Source organism: Coturnix japonica, chromosome 17 (genome assembly GCF_054131305.1).
Source record: "Coturnix japonica strain WE chromosome 17, WE-NBRP24, whole genome shotgun sequence".
Taxonomy (NCBI): domain Eukaryota; kingdom Metazoa; phylum Chordata; class Aves; order Galliformes; family Phasianidae; genus Coturnix; species Coturnix japonica.
The window spans coordinates 15343704-15362901 of record NC_140679.1 but is presented as its reverse complement, the minus strand read 5'-3'; the positions used below and the strand labels follow the sequence as shown (position 1 = coordinate 15362901).

Sequence of the window (19198 nt, the reverse complement as noted above, 5' to 3'; positions counted from 1 at the left end):
GGCACCTGGAGAAAGAGAAAAGCTATTTGATTAAACTTTTGTTTTCATATAAGAAAACAGTGATTTCAGTTTGGTGGGTGTAGGACGCAGAGCTCTGTGGGGAAAGCAGTATTTCTGTTTGTTGGATGCCTGAAGACTTAAAGCAGCAGTAAGTGGGAAGCTGAGGAAATAAGTTTTGCTGCTGCTGATTGTTCTCTAAACATGAGAAGCTCTGTGGCGAGATGTGAAGCACCAGGAGGAGAGCATCATCCCTGGCTGGATGTGGAGCAGGTTGCATCCAGCATGAAATGGCTCTCCTGATTTCATCATCCTCTCTGCAGAGTCTCTCCAAGCCTTGATCTGATTGAAGGGGTTTGTTCTGACACCCGCTGCAATCAGAGCAAAGGCTGCCATGTAAAATCAATGCCAATCATGGAGGCTGTGCTGCGTGTCCCTGCCTCAGCACCACGTCTCTCATCCTGAGTTCCACTCCTTTCTGGCTGTGACTTCTGCTCTCTGCACCTGGAGATGCTCCCATAATGTCATTTGCTCTCCCACTCTTATTCTCTGCTCTCCTACCCTGTGACTTCTGTAGCTGGATCGGTGCAGTGATGCCCAGGTCCTTAGGGATATCCCATCATGTTCATCAGCTGAGCTATCTGGAGGTCTCTGCTGCTGATTAGCAGATCCAATAGTCTGACCTTAATGTACCACTGAGTCTTTCATTACATTCTTGGGGCTGCTGAGCCCCCACCATAACATGAAGTTACTGGGATGCTGTATGTGGATAGGTCTGCATGCACGCTGCCAGCCTCTTGTCCAAAAGCATTGTGAACATCTGCTTCTTTCAATAGTCAGAGCAGAGGATCAGCAGTCCTGCAGCACTGGGACCTGCTGGAAGCAAAGAGTTGGAGGAGAGGCATGGGATCCTCCAGATTGGGTTGCAACAAAGGGGATTAATGTCTTGTAGTGTCTGCAATATGCTTCCAGATCCTCCTGCTGAGGTTCCATGTAGCATTTACAGACATCAGTCAGTCCTGCTTACCATACACCTCCTTGAGCTCCAGGTGGAGGAACTGCATTCAGCTGCCCTATCTATGCTCAGCCTACATCGGATCAAGCTGGAAGGAGCTCACACGAGAGCTGCGAGGTTTGCGTGTGGGATTATAGGGCTTTTACTTTGTAGGGTTGTGGCTGTGGTTCTATGGAGCTTAATGGAGCCAATGCTTGTAAAATAGGATATTTTTAATTTCTGGAGGTAAGGATCCCCTGGGAAAGCGCGTTTGCTGTTGTGAGGCTTAGAGGTAATTATAATCTCCTTTTTGACACTGCACTGTTGGGAATGAATGCCAGCATTTCCATTCCAGAGTTTATTTGATTATTTTTCTCATTTTGCAGAACATTATTGCATTAACCCGCCACTCCTCAATCCTTATCCTACCATGGTATTTATGCATGAGAGGAACTGTGCTCTGAAAGGAACATCAAACTGAAGAATGCTCCATGATGATAGAAAGGCTTCTGTTTATCCTGTGGCTTTGGAATAAGAGCTTATTTTTGGCTTTAGTAGCAAATGCAGCCTCATTTGGATCCAAAATGCAATCTGATCCTTCATCTACAAATAGCAGATCTTTACTGAGGGCTGACAGTACCCAGACAGGGTCTTGGGGGTTATTTTGTTTGCCTCTGTAGGGTTTGTTTTTACAGTATATCATAGATGGAAGGATAAAATGTGCTTCCAGTGCAAAAAATGATAATAATAATAATAATGAAGTCATTACAGAATTAGGCAACTTGGTTTCTTCCCTTGGTGGTCCAGTCATGCCATCCCTTCCAGTTAGGGCTGTGTAAGCAGGGAACCCCCAACCCATCCCTCCCACAGGGCGCTGTGCTGCTGTCTGCTGTGGGATTCCAGCCATCCACCCTTCTGTAGATGTCAGCTATCAGTGCCCTCTGAGTGGCTGGAACAACAAAAGGTGCTTTTCTCCCAGCTTGGAAGACATCCAAACAATGCCATTTCCACTTCTTTTTCTTTACTTTTTCTTCCAGTCTCTTAAACATCGACCTGACTGCAGTTCAGTTTCTGGCTCATTCTTTTAGTCCATACAATATGTGATTTTGTTTGCTTGCTTGCTTTTAATTAAATCTCATCACTTGAAAAATCCCAAGGAAGAGCTTGCAGATCTTTTAATTTGATTTTTATTTTCATTAAGCTGAAGCTGACATGACAAGTTTCCCAAAGCTTCTGCTAAACACACCTTGCCTCCATGCAATGTTCTTCTGCATGGGGGTCCCATTCCAGCCCTGGGGATGGGATGGGATGGGATGGGATGGGATGGGATGGGATGGGATGGGATGGGATGGGATGGGATGGGATGGGATGGGATGGGATGGGATGGGGATGTCCAGCTGGCTTCATTGGCTGCAGATCTGCCTGTTCTTTGTTATTGGGGTTGCTTTCCCACCCTTGTCACAATGAAATACTCTATTTTATGGAGTCTGCACAGCCTTCTTTTGAGTTCTGATCTTTAGACATGGTTTTGGCATACAAAGCCAAAGGAAGAAGATTCTTCATAGAGAGCAAGCAGTTCTTCTTGGACCTTCTGACATTAATTATTTTCTATCCCATAACTGAAACTTATAACTCAGTGTAATTGGCAGGGAAGTCCCACAGCAACAATCACACCGCCTGTTATTGTTTCTGCTACTACTCCACTGTGGGAATGCTGGAAAAACAGCCTCCTGTTCTGGTGTTTACTGGCAAATGCTCAAATAAATCACGCCAGCTTGTACAATAAGCTCAGCAATAAGTAATTTCTTCTTCTTTCAGAGTGTTTAAACTGTTGCAGGAGTGAGAAGGACACGGATGGGCAGGTTTTGTGCTGCCTGTTCAGCAGGGATTGCGATGTGCAGCTTAGGAGAGCTGGATGGATTGGGAAGAGTTGGTTCTTTGGCTCCTGAGCCCTGAGGTCAGTGCTGTGCTCATGGCTCACCCGGCTCCTGGAGCACCGTGTCAGAGCCCCAGCTGTCGAGGTGCCCTTCCAGCTGAGCCCCACAGAGCTGTTTTGCTGTGAAATAGCTGAATTCAGAGCTCACCCTGGGGCTGCAGCTGACGTTTGGTCTCACAAGCCCTATGGAGCTGCCTCCCTCCAGCAGCGTGATGTATTAAGATATCTTTTTCCTATCTGCCTCTAATTTCGGCCTATGCATCTCCCAGGTGGAGTCTACAGTGACAAGCTCAGCAGAGAAATGCATCTGTAAACACTAACAGCCTTGCCATCATGCTATGTTCCTGCTCAGCGCTGTCTCTAGCTGAGGCTGCAGCACAGTCATAGAAGGGGAGGGATAGGAGAGCATTGCTTAATTTCAGCTCTGTGTGCTCTGTGGGGGAACAATCATGGGAAACAGCGAAGCAAGAGATCAGTGATGGATGTAGAATCTCCACGTGGTTCGTGGGTGGCTGAGGAAACCACTCCAGTGTAAAGCTTCAGCAGTACATCTCAGGATGCATCACCAGCTGGAGCAAGCTGGGCTCATGTGCAGTGGAAATACAGACAGCTTATGAATCATAGAATCACTGAGGGTGGAGAAGACCTTGGAGAAGGATTTCTTCCTAATATCCAACCTGAGAAGGTGGATACGGGGATCTGACCCATTGATAATAATGATCCAGAGGATGCTGTAGAATGGCATTCGTCTGACTCTGTGGAGGGGAAGGCACTTCAGATATAGCACACTTGTGCAGCATTGGATCAGAAGTGTTGATCTTCACATGAAGCACATGCCTGCATTACCCTCCTATCACTCTCATGTCTGCTGGTATTGAACAAAGCTTGGGTTTGAACCAGAACACTCTGTTTTGGGATTTATTTGTACTTTGTTAAAGCCAGCACATGGGGATTCTCCCTCCCTTTGCTTGCAGAGACCTGGTTTCACCTTCCCCTTGACTCCAGGATGCCAATTAGGTAGCCCGAAGCAGGGAGGGCTGTGGATGTTATTGATTAGGGCTCTAATTGCTTGTCTCTCCCTGCTGTCCAAGTGAAATGGGCTGTATGGAGATGGACTGAGTGAAATAGAGATGTGGCTGCCTGCCACTCGCATTGCAGCACGCATTGTTCCTCACCACGAGGGCCACGGGGTTATTTTTGAGCTGTTGTTTTCCATTGGTGTCAGCTTTGTCTCAGTGCCTCCCCAACCTCACTGCTGCCAGTGATGCTCTGTGCTGTGCTCAGCCAAGGGAGGGCAGCCAGCTGCTGGTGCACGCATTCACTGCAATGAACATCTCTTCAACAGGGCTGCAATAGGAGGTAAATTATTTGCTCATCAGTTCCCTTTCCAGCTTAGAAGCAACGCTTGGCAATGCCAAGTGTAAGTGGATGACACGAGAGCCAAGGCGTTGAGAAGACACTGTTCCTTATAATTCTGGGCTGGGGAAGCTTTGGGCTGGATTTCATTAAGACAGGATGATCATTGCGTTGTAAAGATGGAGTCAAACAGGGTCAGTTTAATGTCGAGGCCTGTGAAGCAGAAGATCAAGCCAACCTCAGGACTGTATCAGACTTTTCTCTAGCCTAAATACCAATGTCTTGAGCTCAAGGCTTCAGTCCTGCAGATGTTCAAGGCCAACAACAGCCCCTTGTGCACAACAGGTTGGTGCAGCAGAGGGGATTCATGTTCATCACAGCAATGTCAGGAGTACAGCTGGGCCTGGGGCTCCTGTTGTGCTTCTCTTTTCCAATGGAAAACTGGCTGCAAACACCAGACCATGTTTTTTGTGGGTGGGGATTGTGGTTGAGCATTAGCGTGGCCCATTACTTCAAGCTCTGGCCCTTGAAATTTCCATTTCTCAATGCAGCTTGGTCTTTTGTTTCTATTCCAGTCAAATCATGCCAGGTTGTTGGGTTTTTTTCTCCTGAGGTCACTGTTACTGCCTCAGAATCCCCCAAACTCAGTGCTCACAAAGCTTGTGTATATAGAGCTCTCTCTAAGGAGCTGCTGAGCCAAGTGGCCACAGCCAAGTGAGCATGGACCTGAAGGGGCATTTCCATCCCATGATTAACTGCCTGTGCTGGAACTGCTCTGAGCACAACATGCTTGGCTTCAGAGACACACAGAGGCACAGCCCAACCTTATTTATCTCCTTTGCACATCTAAATAGTCCCAGAAAACCCACTGAGGGTTATGAGAAAATAAGCACGTTTTAAGCATATGTAGAGAATAAAAAACAGGGTATTCTTTTGCAGCAGACAAAAGTTGGAAATTCTTAGTAATAAGAGGCACATTTTTGAGACTTTTTTTCTTGTATCACTTATTCTTATGTTTTTTCAAGGGAGAAAGAAGAAATTGGTTTTGGAAGCCTCTGTCAGTAGAAAGGCCACATCGATCTCTGTAAGTATTTTTAACTTTTTCCTTTCTGGTCATCCATCATGCAGTGGGACATCGGCTCGGTGCTGTTCTGATGTGCCTGAGCTGCAGAGGGATGGAGCTGAGCAGAGGGCAGCCTGAAGGTGTGGAGGAGTGGAGTTGTTCCTTGCTGGGTGCTGGTAGCATACACATGTGGGAGATGTCATTAACAGCTGGGAATGGGGAGTGTGGTACATAGACAGACAAACAAGCAAACAGGGGAGCTTTTTTGCATGCTCCAACAGGCAATAAATACCTTTCTGAGCCAAAGGGAGCACTGAGCATCTCCTCAATGACACCATCAGTGGGGACACACATCAGCCAGCAGTGGGATGCTGGACTTATGCAGGGCTCAGGGAGACAGAGAGCAAATGGATGCTTCACATGGATCCTGGTGGAATATTGCTGTGAGTGAAGTCCAACACTGTGAGGCACATTTTGTCTTGAGGGAGCATGTGAACTAAATCAACCTGAGACTGAAGAAGCTGCAGGAACTGAGAATCAAATCAGCAAGAAGCTGAAGAGAGCACTGCAAAAAGAAAAACACCCCCGTTCATCAGCTTGGAATTGGAGCAAATGGGCTGGATGGCAGCAGCAGCAAAGAATCCTCCCTTTTCTTATAAGCAGCAAAATGTGGAGTGGCAGAGGTGCTTCATTTCCTCTCTTGACAATAAACACAGTGGAGAGTCAGTGTGGGGAGCAACGCATTGTGTGCTTGAATCCCTCTGATTCAATGCATCACGCTTCGTGTACGGTCGAAAGAAAAAATGTTCTTCTGAAGATCCCAGCTCTTGGCAAAGTCTCCTTCCAGTTCTTCTGAGTCACAAAGTGAAGGGGGAGGTCAGGCTGCCACACTGGTGCTGTGCTGAGCAATGGAAGGAATCAGGATGCTGGAAGCTGCTGGCTCTCTGTGCCTGTCCTGAGCTGTGCTCTGAGCGCCCTGAGCTGCCAGCAGTTTATTCCAAAGGTTCATTTTATGCCATGCAGGCTGCTGGCATTTGCACACGCATGCATCAGGTGTTCGTTGGAGCTGGCAAGATGGAAAAATAATGGTGTCCTCAGGGAAAACAGATACTCCCTCGTTGGTACCTTCCTTCCCTCTGCTGGCAGCTTCTCTGCACACATCACAGCTCTCAGCCTGCTGCCCCCGAGAGCCAGAGAGAAAGATAAAACATTCCCATCACAGTGATGTTATTTTCCTTTCAAAGTTTTCTCTCGCTTTCATATATGGTTGTTGATATAGAAAGCTATGGATGTCACGGATCAGGATATATAGATAGAGATGTGCAGCTGAGTGTGGCAGCGGGGTGTCTCTTTTCCATCTCAAAGTCTGATCCCTCTCCTCTGCCATCGGTTTGATTTCCTGACACCTTCTCAGGGTTGGAGGTTGTGTAGGATCCGAACCTTCATTTCCAATGAGCTTATGGGATCTCAGCCCACAGCAGAGAACTCATTAGCAAAATCAGCACTGGTAAACATCTGTTGATTACAGATGTGTCCAGGGGACCGAGCTGCCTTCATGCAAAGGATTTTCTCCCTGGTGATGCAATGTGCATTGAGTTTGTCATGCTGACCCACAGCCCACTGCCAACCCCACAGGGAGAGACTATGGTACCCAGCTCTGCTCATGTGCAGCCCCATCCATCAGTTTGACCATCCTCTCTTGTACATTCTTGCTGTATTCTTACACTGGGTGCAAGCAGAACTAACAGCACCAGGCTCAGCAGGGTTCTTAGCTCAGCATGGTAAGAGGATGCCCCATCCATGGAGGCATTCAGATTCAAGCTGGATGGGGCTCAGACTGAGCTGTGGGTGGCCTTGCTCACTGCAGGGGAGTTGAACCAAACGACCATTAAAGGTCCCTTTCAACTCAAACAATTGAATGATTCCATGTTTCTGTGAGGGTGTGAGGTGGGGTTGGGTGGCACTGCCCCATTGGAGCAGCTCAGTGCCAGGTCCCTCCGGGTTCCTCCTGCAGCACCAGTGGCACTGATGCATTCCTGCTGCAAGGCTGTAGCACGTACAGCTGGGAGCCAGCAAGGCTCAGCAGCTCTCTCCTTGTTTCATGTTTAATTAGCTGGTGTGGGAAGGATGGATTGGATAGAACAAGGAAGCAGGAGGGAGAAGGAAGGTTAATCTATCCTCTAGCCTTGCTATTCCTTCTTCCTTGTGATCTTGTGAAGCAAGGAGATGATGTGTCCTTTGAAGTGCAAAGCACTCCCCATCTTTCTCCCCAGAGTGGCTGCCTCCTCCTCCTCTTTCTCCTCTTCCTCCTCCTCCCTCTGCCCTGTCCAGCTGTGGCTGCAAAGTGCTGCTGATGGCCGGAGCTGTGCTGGCAGGGAGGATGGCAAACTGGGATCGGGACTGTATCCTCTGAGCACCAACATCCTGAGGATATTAGGAGCAGAAGGAGGGCAGCTGTGGCACGATGTAACAAGCAGCCCTTTGGCCAGGACCCGTGTTCTCCCCTAGTCCTGTAATTGAATTGTTTTAATATTAATATCTTCTCTGGAGCTCTGCTGATGGGAGGAAGGGAGAGATGCTTCTTCCAAAATAGTCTTAAGCTAATGCAGAGAGTATGAATAAATCTCTCAGAGATTATAGCCCCTGGAAAGCTCCTGTGAATATCAGAAAGACATCCTCACTGCTACGGGAGGTTTGATTGAATTACAAATTTGAGGCAACTCCAAAGCAAAACTGATTAAGTCTTTTCTTTTCCACTCTCTCTTGTTGTGGCTTTTTAAAGTACCGAAGCTCTTTTTAATAGTTTGAACCCTTCCGGTTCTATTTGTAAGTAATTATAATTGGCACTGTGTCCACATAGATGGTTGGGCATCAAGTAGAAAGCTTGCAAGGACTGAGGCCATTGTGAGAAGTGTTATTGCTTGTTATCTCCAAGTCAGTGTTAGAGGGAATCCTGCATCTCAGAGCTCTTCTATCACTCTTTGCCATGAGGTTTTTCCCAGCAAAAGCCACAAACCAGAGCATGGAGGAGGAGAGGAGGGTCTCATCCAGACTCTGCCCAGCAATGAGCATAATGAATGGACACTGGCACCACTGCCGGACCCTAACGCCTTGCTTTGTGAAATACTGTTGGTGTGTGGATGCAATAAGAATCACCTCATTAGGTTGTCTCCTATTATAGCAGAGATTTAAAAAAAAATAGAAAGAAACAACAACAAAGAGAAAGAAGAACATTGTAAGACAGAAGCTTTACGTCTCTTGCAGTGCTGTCTATAGGAAGCAGACAGCTGTGGTCTTTGCCAGCCCATGACAAGTGATTTTTCCTACAATCAAATGGAAGAACATGCTCTGTTAGGCTTATAATTGATAATATACCACTGTTGAAATATGCCTGTCAGTTCTGCAGGTAGATAAAATTATATCATTGATATTTCATAACAATTTTCCCAGGCAGCATCTGAAGCCACGTCCTCCCCCTGACAGATAAAGGTTGGGCAGGAAGATGTGCCAGCAGGATCCAGGCTCTGTGCAGGAGGGAGGGAACCAGCTGCAAACCCCTGGCTGCTGGGGCTCGGCTCTGCACATCACACGCTTGTTTGAAGCCTCTCCCAGGGCCTGGCAGACACGCTGCAGCTCGGTGTGGAGATGTCTGTATCACAGAGGGGTTAAAATAATGAATAGGGAAATTGGGATGATCTAACCCAAGCTGTAACGCTGGCTTTTTAAACAGGGAAGGCAATTAGCTCTTGGACGTTTCAAAAAGTGCTATGATTGATCCTTTCCTCCCTGGGAGGGCAGTGAAGGCGAGTGCAAGTGTTGGGGAAGACACTGTTGGGAGCAGTGGGGCTGTGGGAGTGGAGAAGGAGCACCTGTGTGATACACCTGGAGACAGGTCATAGAACCATTGAATATCCCAAGTTAGGAAGTATTTTTCATCATCAACATTGATGGGTGCTCAACACCACCGCCCCTCTCTGCACCCAATCCATGGGTAATGGGGACAGGAATGCACTGTCTGCTGCTCAACCATTAACCCCAATTAGCGCCTGCATGAAGGCCAGGGCATCCTGGCATTGGCACTTGGTGTGTTGCATCTCCTTCCCATTCGTTAGCACTATTGACTAACATTTGGAGTCAAATTAAAGGCATGTAGCTAATAGCAGAATTCTGAATTCCCTTCAGGGTTGGCTGCACTGAGTGAAATTAAAGTTCCAGACATCCTTGCTCCCCTTCCCCCTTACTAATTATCCCTTCCCAACTCTTAGAGGTTGACATTTAGAATGAACTCAGCTAAAATGAGTATTTTTGTAACCATGGTATTCAGTGCCATAACAGGACAAAAGAAAGGGACAACCTCTGACATAGGGGGCAGCAGCAGGGGGCACGGTGACACATCCTGGGCTGTATGGGGCCATCTGTCCCCTCTGTCATAGGAACACAGCTTTGCTGGCATCACTGCCTGGGTGTGAGTGCTGCAACCTGGGAGGGGGCCGCAAAAGGTCCCTAAAATCGATGCATTAAGAGGATTTGTGGCTTTCCTGAGTCCCTTCATGAGAGATTTCTCCCTGCAAGATACAAGAAGCAGCAAATTGTGGGCTAAGTCTGCAAATCCACTGCTGACACTTGTGACTTGGCTGACTCTGCTGAGCAAAACGTGGAGTGGAAAGACATGAGCCTTAGCAGCAGATTCCTAAACCCCCAGTCTGGGGACTTCGGGGTGGGTTTAAGTAAGGATGGATCTAATACTAATACCTGGTACTCATATATGCTTCATCTTCAACACACTGTACAAACATTAATTACAGACACAGAGTGCCTGCAGATGCATCGGTGCAGATGCCAAGGCTTTGCTTTAGGGCCACGCATGCTTTTTGCTGACAGCTTCAGCTGTGCTTCCTCCTCCTGGAGAGATGCTCAGCTGTGGGGTTAGCTCCTGGGTTTGGACAATTTGCTCTGAGCAAGGCAGGAAATGTGTCATCGAGTCCTGTATGGATGGTTATATTCCACACATTTGTCTTTGTTCCTCTTTTGGGGAACACTACAATTCGCAGACGATGCAGAGATGAAAACTGCCCCTCTGCTTCTCCAGATGGAACCATGCACCTCGTGCTGCATGGTGATGCTGCCTGCAGGATGCTGAGTGCTGGGGTTGTTCCATGCCGACCTGCACGGGGTGGGTAGGAGGCAGCAGCCACACAGATGGGCTGGCTCTGCCTTCACAAGCCTTTCCCCATCTCTGACCACATGCTGGACATGCAAAAAGTCCCTGTTTCCTTGGAAACAGGTTCTTTCTGCATGTGCTGCAGTGAGTCAGGAAAGTTTGCCTTCATCAAACCCCCATGGCGAAGAGAATAAGCTGCAGACTTGCTGTCCTAGGGACGGCAGCCTGATTGCTGCTGCTTCCCTTATTTACATCCTTTTAGAAAGGGAAAAGGGGAAAGAGAACGCCTTCTGCTCCTGCAAAGTGCCCACCGGTCTAAACCCCTTCAGTTCCTTTTCTGACAAATTCTCCCATCAATCTCTTGTTGAGAGAGGGAAAATCAAGAAAAATGGCCAGACGTTTCTAAGGTTGGGTTTTAACTCCTATTATTCAGCCAGGATTTACCAAACTAAAACAATGATGAAAAGCTTGAGTTAGATCCAAAACGAGTAGACAACCCTCATGAACAGCTCCTGCCATTCTCCTATGCTTGTTTTGACTGCCTCAGCCTCTGAAACCGTTTGAATTTGAGAGTGAAGTTTAATTTGATTATTTTTACAGCCAGAAAGCAATGAAGAATGAATGAATATTCTTTGCTGAACATTTCATTTGAAAAATACTGTAAAAACCACGGAATCAATGATTCAGTGATTGCGGCTGTGAATTCTGGTTAATCATCGCTTTAAGGGCTCTGCTGGTATGATTTTGCCAGCTGAGGAATGCCATTACGTGCTTTAATGGTCTTTAATGGACTGATACAGTGCTGTAAGCGTGGTGCTGGTTGTGCTGTTGTTGGAGAAGTGGTAGCATCGACCAGGGATGTGGCTTCCATGTCAGCCCTCATTCACACTGTGTGTTAATGACCTGGGTCTGGTTGGAGCCCACTCCCTGCAGCTCTGAATTCAACATCCATTAGAAGTCTGGTGATTCCCAGCTTTGGTATAAGCAATGCAAACCTTCTTTGCAGGGGCCTGGGATGGGATTGCTGACCACTGACCCACTCAGCTTGCTGGGCTTGCTGCTCATGGGTTTATAGCAAACTGAATCTGCTCCAGTTTTGAGCAAATATGGGTGCAGTTTATGGAACTGATTCTCAGCTGATTCCTTTGGTTTCAGCATAAATCCCCAGGAGACATCAGCAGTTTGCTTTAAAATCTTCAAGCCGCTCAAACAGAGAGACGGATAAAGAGAAATGTTTGCACAGTCTCTTTGCAAATCAAATCTGTAAGTCATGCATTGCTCTGAAGAGACACAAAGGAGATATAAGCCCACGTTTTGACTTTGGGCTTGCAAGGCGAAACTGTCCTGTATTGTAACATCAGTTCGATTTTGTCCTGCAATGGAAATGGAGCCCTGAGGCACCCGAATGTTGCAGTCCTTCCAACAGACTGGCTCCAGCAGCTTCACCCCATGCCAGCCACACGCAGTGTGAGCATTCTGACACATTCTCCTAATCATGGGATGTATTAAGCACTTGGTGACATATACATCAGGGCAGAGGAGCCCTGTGCATGGAACAGTGCGATTCACCAGCCCCAGACCCCACACCTGCATCAGAGCCATTGCATGGTGGTGGGATGAGAGAGTATCTGGGGACACTGATACCTCCAGGTTGAGCCCATCACTCTCCTACCATATGGAATGCAGAACAGCATGCCCAGGATGAGCCCCACATCCCAACCTAACCTTAGCACATGGATCCTATGGCACCACAAGCCCTGCTCGATAGCAAGGGCGGTGTTTTGCATTTTCCTCTTTGCAAAATTACCAATTTCTTACCATACTGAAATTTCCCCAGTGTCTGTAAAGTACAGCCCCCCTTCCCACTGCCCTGAGCTGCAGGCTGACTGCAGAGGTAGTGAATAACTTCAAGGTTTTTATGAGTTTGGACTGATGTTGGAAGGTACTGAGCCACTGCTCTGTGTCTGTAGGACCTTAAATGCCTTCACAAATCTGCACTTGGTACCCAGCCAGTGAACTTCACCCAGCAGGTGGCTGGTAGCCAGCCCATGGCATAGGGATCCAACACAACGCACGCTCATTATCTCTGCCTTGCTCAGAAAGGATATTGTGGTTTTAATAACTTCTTGGATCCATTTTTTCCCTGGTAGCTCTTGTTACCTTGGATACAGGCTCTGGAGAGGCTCAGCCCTGCTAAAGATGGTAGATCATTTAAATGGAATAGAGGATGAGGTGTGGATTTGCAAACGGCTTTTGCTCTCATTGAGAGCTGGCTGGGAGTTGTCCAACAAAAGTGACTTTCCTTGGGAAACACCAGTTTGGTAGAAAGGGAATTGTTCATGGGAACGCAGAATCAGATCATCCCTTGGGATGATTACATGAGCTTGAATGTAACATCTCATGTATTGCATGACAGTGCCAGTCTGGAAGGAGCAGAGCACTGTGGCTTTGGCATGTGGCAATGCAGCCATTCCCAGGATGAGCAGCAGAGCTGCACCACCTCCTTCCCTTTCTCCCAGCCCACGTACACACACACACAGCTTATCCACAGCTAAGTCATGCAAGTCTGAGAAATTCTCATTTCATGCCAAGAGGTTACCCATCCCTAAAGGTCACCAAAGCTATTAAAGGAAAACCCCAAGGCTCAGAGCTTTGGACACTTAATTTGGCTTGCTTTGGTCAAATTTCACGCTGCTGTACGTTTTGAGTTATGCACTTCGAAAGTCTTTCAGTGTGTTGGAAAAAGCCAAGGTGTCTGTTGTAATCAAATAGCTCTGGCTTTTTCTGAGATGCCTCTACTTCTTTTAATGACTCTGGGGTGTGCAGGCCCATCTTGATGGTAAACAAACAAAATAAATTGCTTTTGCTTCCTGCTCCTCATCATAAACAGATTTGGATATGACGGCTGCCTGACAAATCATTAAGATCATTTGATCACTGTCAGAGCAAATCAGCTCGAACTTGAGACAACACGTTGAGGCTGTCTTTGCTGCTGGGGTTATTCAAGTATAGATGCTAATGGCACCGTGCTCGTGCAAATGATTCTTAATTGCTTTATTGGAGCCGATCAGGGCCATCGCCTTTTGATTCTGGGTGACATGGGCAGAGAAGCAGCTGTCTCAAGATTGACCAGAGAGCTTCATTCCTTCTGCCATGAGCCTGGCAGCTCCTACCAATCCATCACAGCCGACTCCCCAGCTCCTGCCTGCATAGAACTGAGATGCTTAGCACCCAGGGCCCTGCAGTGCTTGTCCTGTCCTGGGGAGAGGGTGGCAGAGACCCAGGAGAGGAAGGAGGAATCATTTAAGATGTAACAGCAGAACGAAGAAGAAAGAAATCTTTTTTCTTTGCTTAAAAAGAAATCTCAGCCTTCCTGGAGTGTAAAAAAGAAGGGGAGGGAGGTAAAGGCACCGCACAAAGAGAGGAAAATGTGCTGAGAAACCACAAGGCATTTAAAAGCTAATGCAGGAAACCGAACCGACTTTGATATCCCCTCTCATTGGAAGCGTTTGAGGACAGAATAATGCTGCCATGATTTATTGCATAAAGGGATGAGAAAGTGAGTGGGTCTGTGAGCTACCTTCTGGTTCCTGGGACAAAAAAAAAATTGCTTTGTATTAAATTACAATGTATAAGCAAAAAGCCCTTAATAAAGTGCCTATTTGCAGGCATGTATTTATTGAGGAGCAACATGTGCCCGTTCATGAAGAGGTAGTTGGGGAAGCAAAGGCCATTGTGCAGGAGAGGGGCCTTGGTGAGCCTGTAGGAACTTTTTTACACTGCTCATGTTTTGCTGTGTGCATTTAACCCAACACTCCAGTGCTTCTGGAGCAGAGCTTCCCAACTCAGCCTAATACACAGGAGTTGTGTGATGGGATCCTAAGGATGCCCCAGGTTTGCCTAAGAGCAGCTCAGCCAAGGAGCTGCAATCATCTCAAAGGGCCGGATCCAACAGCTCAGCTTGCTAGCTTTTATTTTATGCTTGTTTGAGTTAATTTTATAATCAGTGGACAGAAGAGGCATTTTGGCTTCACGGCCATTTGCAGCTGGATGCAATCACAGCAGCAGTAAATTGTGCCCAGTTACTGAGCAGTGAGCAGATGAGGCAGGGCCGGCACTGAGCTGTTGGTGGCTGTTTGGAGAACGCTCTGTGCCAAAGGGGAAATCTGCATGGAGGCAAATACACCCTGCCTCCTTCCTATATACTGAGTGGATGTAGTCTGAGTCCTTCAAGATAGGAGAAAAAAAAACCTCTGCAAACTCTTTTATCTCCTTAAATATTCATCCAGAAGTATTGTGGAACATTATTGAATGAATGAAATATGGAGCCGCATCAAAAGCAGCTTTTTTAACAGGGATATGTCTATTATATACTGTGCATCAAAATGAACATTTTTTAAACTGATGAAAAATCGATCTCACAGAAGCAAATGCTTAATTCTTCATTTGACACATCCCCATTTTTTAACTTGCAGATTTTCAGTCATTTTACTTTCCTGCCTGTCATAAACAAGCTGTGTCAGCCTGTCCGTTCTGCTGCCTCTGCTTTCCATGTGCTGGCTGGGACACAGCAGAGCCCTCCAACCTGCGGCAGGAGAAGGTGAGCAAGAAAACCTCCACCCATGGCTATGGGAGCCCCATAAGGGAGAGAGCAGCATATGAAGCACCCCAGAACTCCCATCAAGGATTCCTTTTGTGTCTGTTCCACTTGAATTTGGGAAAGGGAAGGAAGTCCTCAAAGGATGTCGGGTTTTAGGATGTTCCAAATCTGGCTGAAACCGAGGAAAACTAAATTAAACTTCAAAGGAGAGGAGGGATATCTCTTAGACATGAGCATAGAAGGTGAGGCCAGGTTTGCCATGAGCCTTTTAACCCAGGGGCAGCAAGTGGGCACAGAGGGACCCCAGCCCACCCATGCGTCCATTGCCATCCAGCTGGTCCCATGAAACCCTCTCCAAAGTAATCACAGGGGAAGTCATGGAAGCAGAGGGCAGTTTGCATTGCTAACGGCACCTGGCTTTGAAGTATCCCCGCAGGAGCTGAAGGTTAGTGTGCTCCCAGCAGGAGCTGCAGCCCTGAGCCATGCCAGGCAGCTGCAGCCCCTTTGGTACAGAAGGATTCCAGCTGATAGGGCTGCTTTGCTGTGAGGCTGAGCTGTGCTTCAGCCCAGTTGCATCTCCACCCCCAGCACAGCCATGCAGTGCGTTCAGGGCTTGTCAGGTCCCATTCAAGCACTGCTTTGCTCCCAGATCCAACGTGCCTCCAAAGCCAACCTCCTCCCAGCAAGAAGCCTCTCCGCCATCCCACCCCTCCAGCACGCCACTGTCTGAGCGCACACGCTGTGATCTCTTTTAAATAGATGTATTAATCCTGCTTTGGCAGCTCCAGCCCGGGCTGCGTTCCTTGTAACCAGAGCCTAATTCTGCTCCCAGCTTGTGTGATTTACGTCTATTCCTTGCATATGCAATGAGGTGTAAAGCAACCCCTGCCACCATCAGCATCACCTGGGCTTGATTTGTTTCAGCAAGAGAGCGCTGTTTTTTTCTTTTATCCTAAGCAAAATGCACATTTGAATGGGATTAAATCTAAAGCCCTTCAAACACTTAATTCTGACTGGAATGCAAACAGTCCCAGCAGACCTGCAGAGCATTTCCAGGCTGTGGTGAGAGCAGCAGTGGTGTTGTGCATCCACATTATTTTCAATTGCAAAACAAAAGTGGGAAGAGAAGCCTTAAATGATGCGAAAATAACACTGTTTGAATTAATGTGTCAGCCCTGATGGATGCTTGTACTTCCCAGTGTTTTCAAAAAGGCTCTGAAGGGTGAGATATTACCAGGTGAGATTTACCTACTGTCCATGGCTTCCAGTCAGCAAAATCTTGGAGGAAAACCTATCCCTCACTCCACAGTGACTTCCCAGGGAATACTGAATCAAGATAAAGACCTGGAGGGCCAGATACACAATGGCATTCTGGCTCCTAACTCCTATTAGTTTTGATGCAAGTTCAGGCATTTTCAGCTATTATTACTTTTAATTTATCCAAGTAGGGGAGTATCGCTGCTTATCCCCACTTGGCTCTATGGCATGACCCCAAACAGCACACAATCCTGGATGGGGCTGATCAGAGCTTGCATCCAGCTTTGCCCTGCAGCATCTTTCTGCTGCTTTGAGCCCCTCAGGAGGACAGGAAGGTGAGAGACCTTCTCTTGGTCCCACACATCTGTGCTCCTCCAGCTGGTGTTGGCACTGCAGCCTCATGTGACACATCTCTGTACCTTAGAAAACATCACTTCAATGTGTGCCAAGCGAGTCCTGTGTTGCTGGTTTGGAGCCTGTAAGAATGCTAAAAATGCATTAAAAAAAGGCCAAAAACTAAAGGAAAAAAGAAAAGAAAAAAGCTTAAGCACCTTCTCTTTCTAGCCACTGGGCAATTACCAAGTGAATCCAGGAATAAATAAAACATCCCCATAAATAGAGACAAGCAAAGGAAATTAAGCACCTTCTGTTCACAGCTGCTGCACTGCCCACAGAGCTGCTGGATGGGAGCCCACGGAGCCTCAGAGCCTCCAGAGGCAACAGGAGGGCTGTGCAAGAGGTGTTTGCTTTGGGAAAACCATTGCTTATGGTGATTGTGGACTGACTGTTTGGATGGCATTGTTCTTTTACCTTTTCTGTATGACTTGGTGGTTGATGTGGGATGGCCAACTGGATCCCATCCCACAGCAACTGGTTCCAGCACCACTGGTGCCCAAGGTTAAGGGAATTAAGGGAATCCTAAAAGAATATTGATAGCAGATGCTTGTATTACAAGAGCGAAAAACACCCTAAAAATATGAGGTTGTTTTCTATAGGATGCTCTGCAGAGGCTCTGAAGGGTATTTTCTCTTTGAACAAGCAGCACTTAAAAGTCAGTGCTTTCTCCCCAACAAGACATGAAGTTTATTGGAAATCTGCAGTACATGAGCTGGGCTGGGAGGAGCAGGGGAGGCTCAGCTGTCCCAGAAGCCGCTCTGCTTTTCCTCTGCAAAATAAATGTGGAATCAAAGGAGCACTTTCAGTCCTGGGCTTGTTTGAGACCAAAATGGATTTCAAAGTAACTCCCACGGTGTTTGCTTTTGCTTGGGCGTTCATGAGAGGTGGAAGGCCGCGGGGTCGCGATCTCTATCTCTTATGTTGGCTTTCTATCCTGCTGCCCATTGCAGTGCGTCAGAGCGTTCTCCTCCTAAATCAATAGCAACAAAGCTCTCTTGTGGTCGTTACGGCATCAAGGTTAAATCCCAGCTGTGTACTCTTAGGTTTTCCTTTAATTTTTTAGGGCTTTTTTCGGAGTTTTAGAATCATTTATATTTAAGACCTGTGGATTAGGTCTACTATTGGCTGAAGTCGACCATCTCATATCTTCAAAGCATTCCCTAAGTAGGTGCAATGCAGGAGAGGGGAACAGGCATGAGGAAGAGCTGAGGCTGGAGGTGCAAACTCTCTGCTCCATATCTAAGAAAACCAGCCACAATTACTGATGAGACTTAATTACCTGCGGAAATATTGAGCAAACATGAACAAAAACTTAAAGCATCGAAGGTATTTCAGGAATGTACAAGCTACAAAACAAACCACTAATAATGCATTATTGATGTATTTATGTCAGCATTAATAGTAATGCAGTGTTTTGCAGCCGGTTTAGTAATCACGCTATAGTTTTTTTTTCCATTAATGAGTGTAGTTATATTCACGCTTTTTTTCTGCAATAAATAACACTGAAAATAGCATTGCTTTTCTGGGGGTCTTTACAACTTCTGCTCGCACATTTTGCCTGGCTAGCATCCCTGCCCTGCTCTTCCCTCACTGAGTGCACTCAGGTGCAGCACAGCACTGCTTACTGCATTTCTGCTGCCCTGGGCCTCTGCATTTTTCAGAGCTTTCCTTCTTTATCCCATATTGCCCTGCAGGAACCTCCTATTCCACTTCCAACAGAGGCTCAAGGACTCAGAGCGGATGTAACCCATTGCTGTCCATCCTGATGGAAGACCTGCCACGCTCCAGGATGCTTCCAGGTACCGTGTCATTAGCTACAAATTAAGCTTTGCAATGCTGCTGGCAGCATGGATCCCATCCTTTCAGGCTCTCAATGCTGGGCACTTGCCATCAGAAGTCTCTTGGCTCGACTGTGGTGGTGCAGCAAGGGGTAGGTCAGCTCGGAGCTGCTTTCTGCAAAGAGCTCGCAAGCCTGCAGGCTCCTTGTTGTTGTTTTTCTTTCTTAATTGGCTTGCAGTGTGGATGTGTGGATGTGCATGTGCCTGCCTCCCTCATCAGCAGCACCCCTGGTATTCAGCGGAGTAATTAGAACATCTAAATCTTCCCTATATGTCATCCAGACTTTGTGAAATTAACTGTGATTACTGGCACCAGCCTGCAGACGTGCCGGATTCCACCCCAGCGCTCTCGATAAGCGTAATTGCTGCTCATTGTTGCTCTGGAAAGCCTTGTGCTCGCTGCCACACGCGCTCTCCTTCCTGCTCACTTTTATATTAGCACTGAGTTAAATGGCTTTGGCTTTTGTTGACTCTGAGGCTTTACGAGGAGATGCACACAACCGAAATCAGAAGTGCTTCTTGATTGCTGAGCAAACAAAAGCGATGGGTTTGGTGGAAGTGAATCCTCCCCCAGCCCCTCACTGGGCTCAGCAGGAAGAG

The 19198-nt window shown here is 47.2% G+C and overlaps 1 long non-coding RNA gene across 1 annotated transcript; it reads left to right on the top strand.

The window, feature by feature from the left end:
* Positions 1-5048: 5048 nt before the first annotated feature.
* On the top strand, positions 5049-18627 carry LOC146758137 (uncharacterized). The gene is made up of 3 exons (XR_014935158.1): positions 5049-5367; positions 14983-15107; positions 18455-18627. It is a non-coding gene; the product is annotated as an uncharacterized LOC146758137 (long non-coding RNA).
* The last annotated feature ends 571 nt before the right edge of the window (positions 18628-19198 follow it).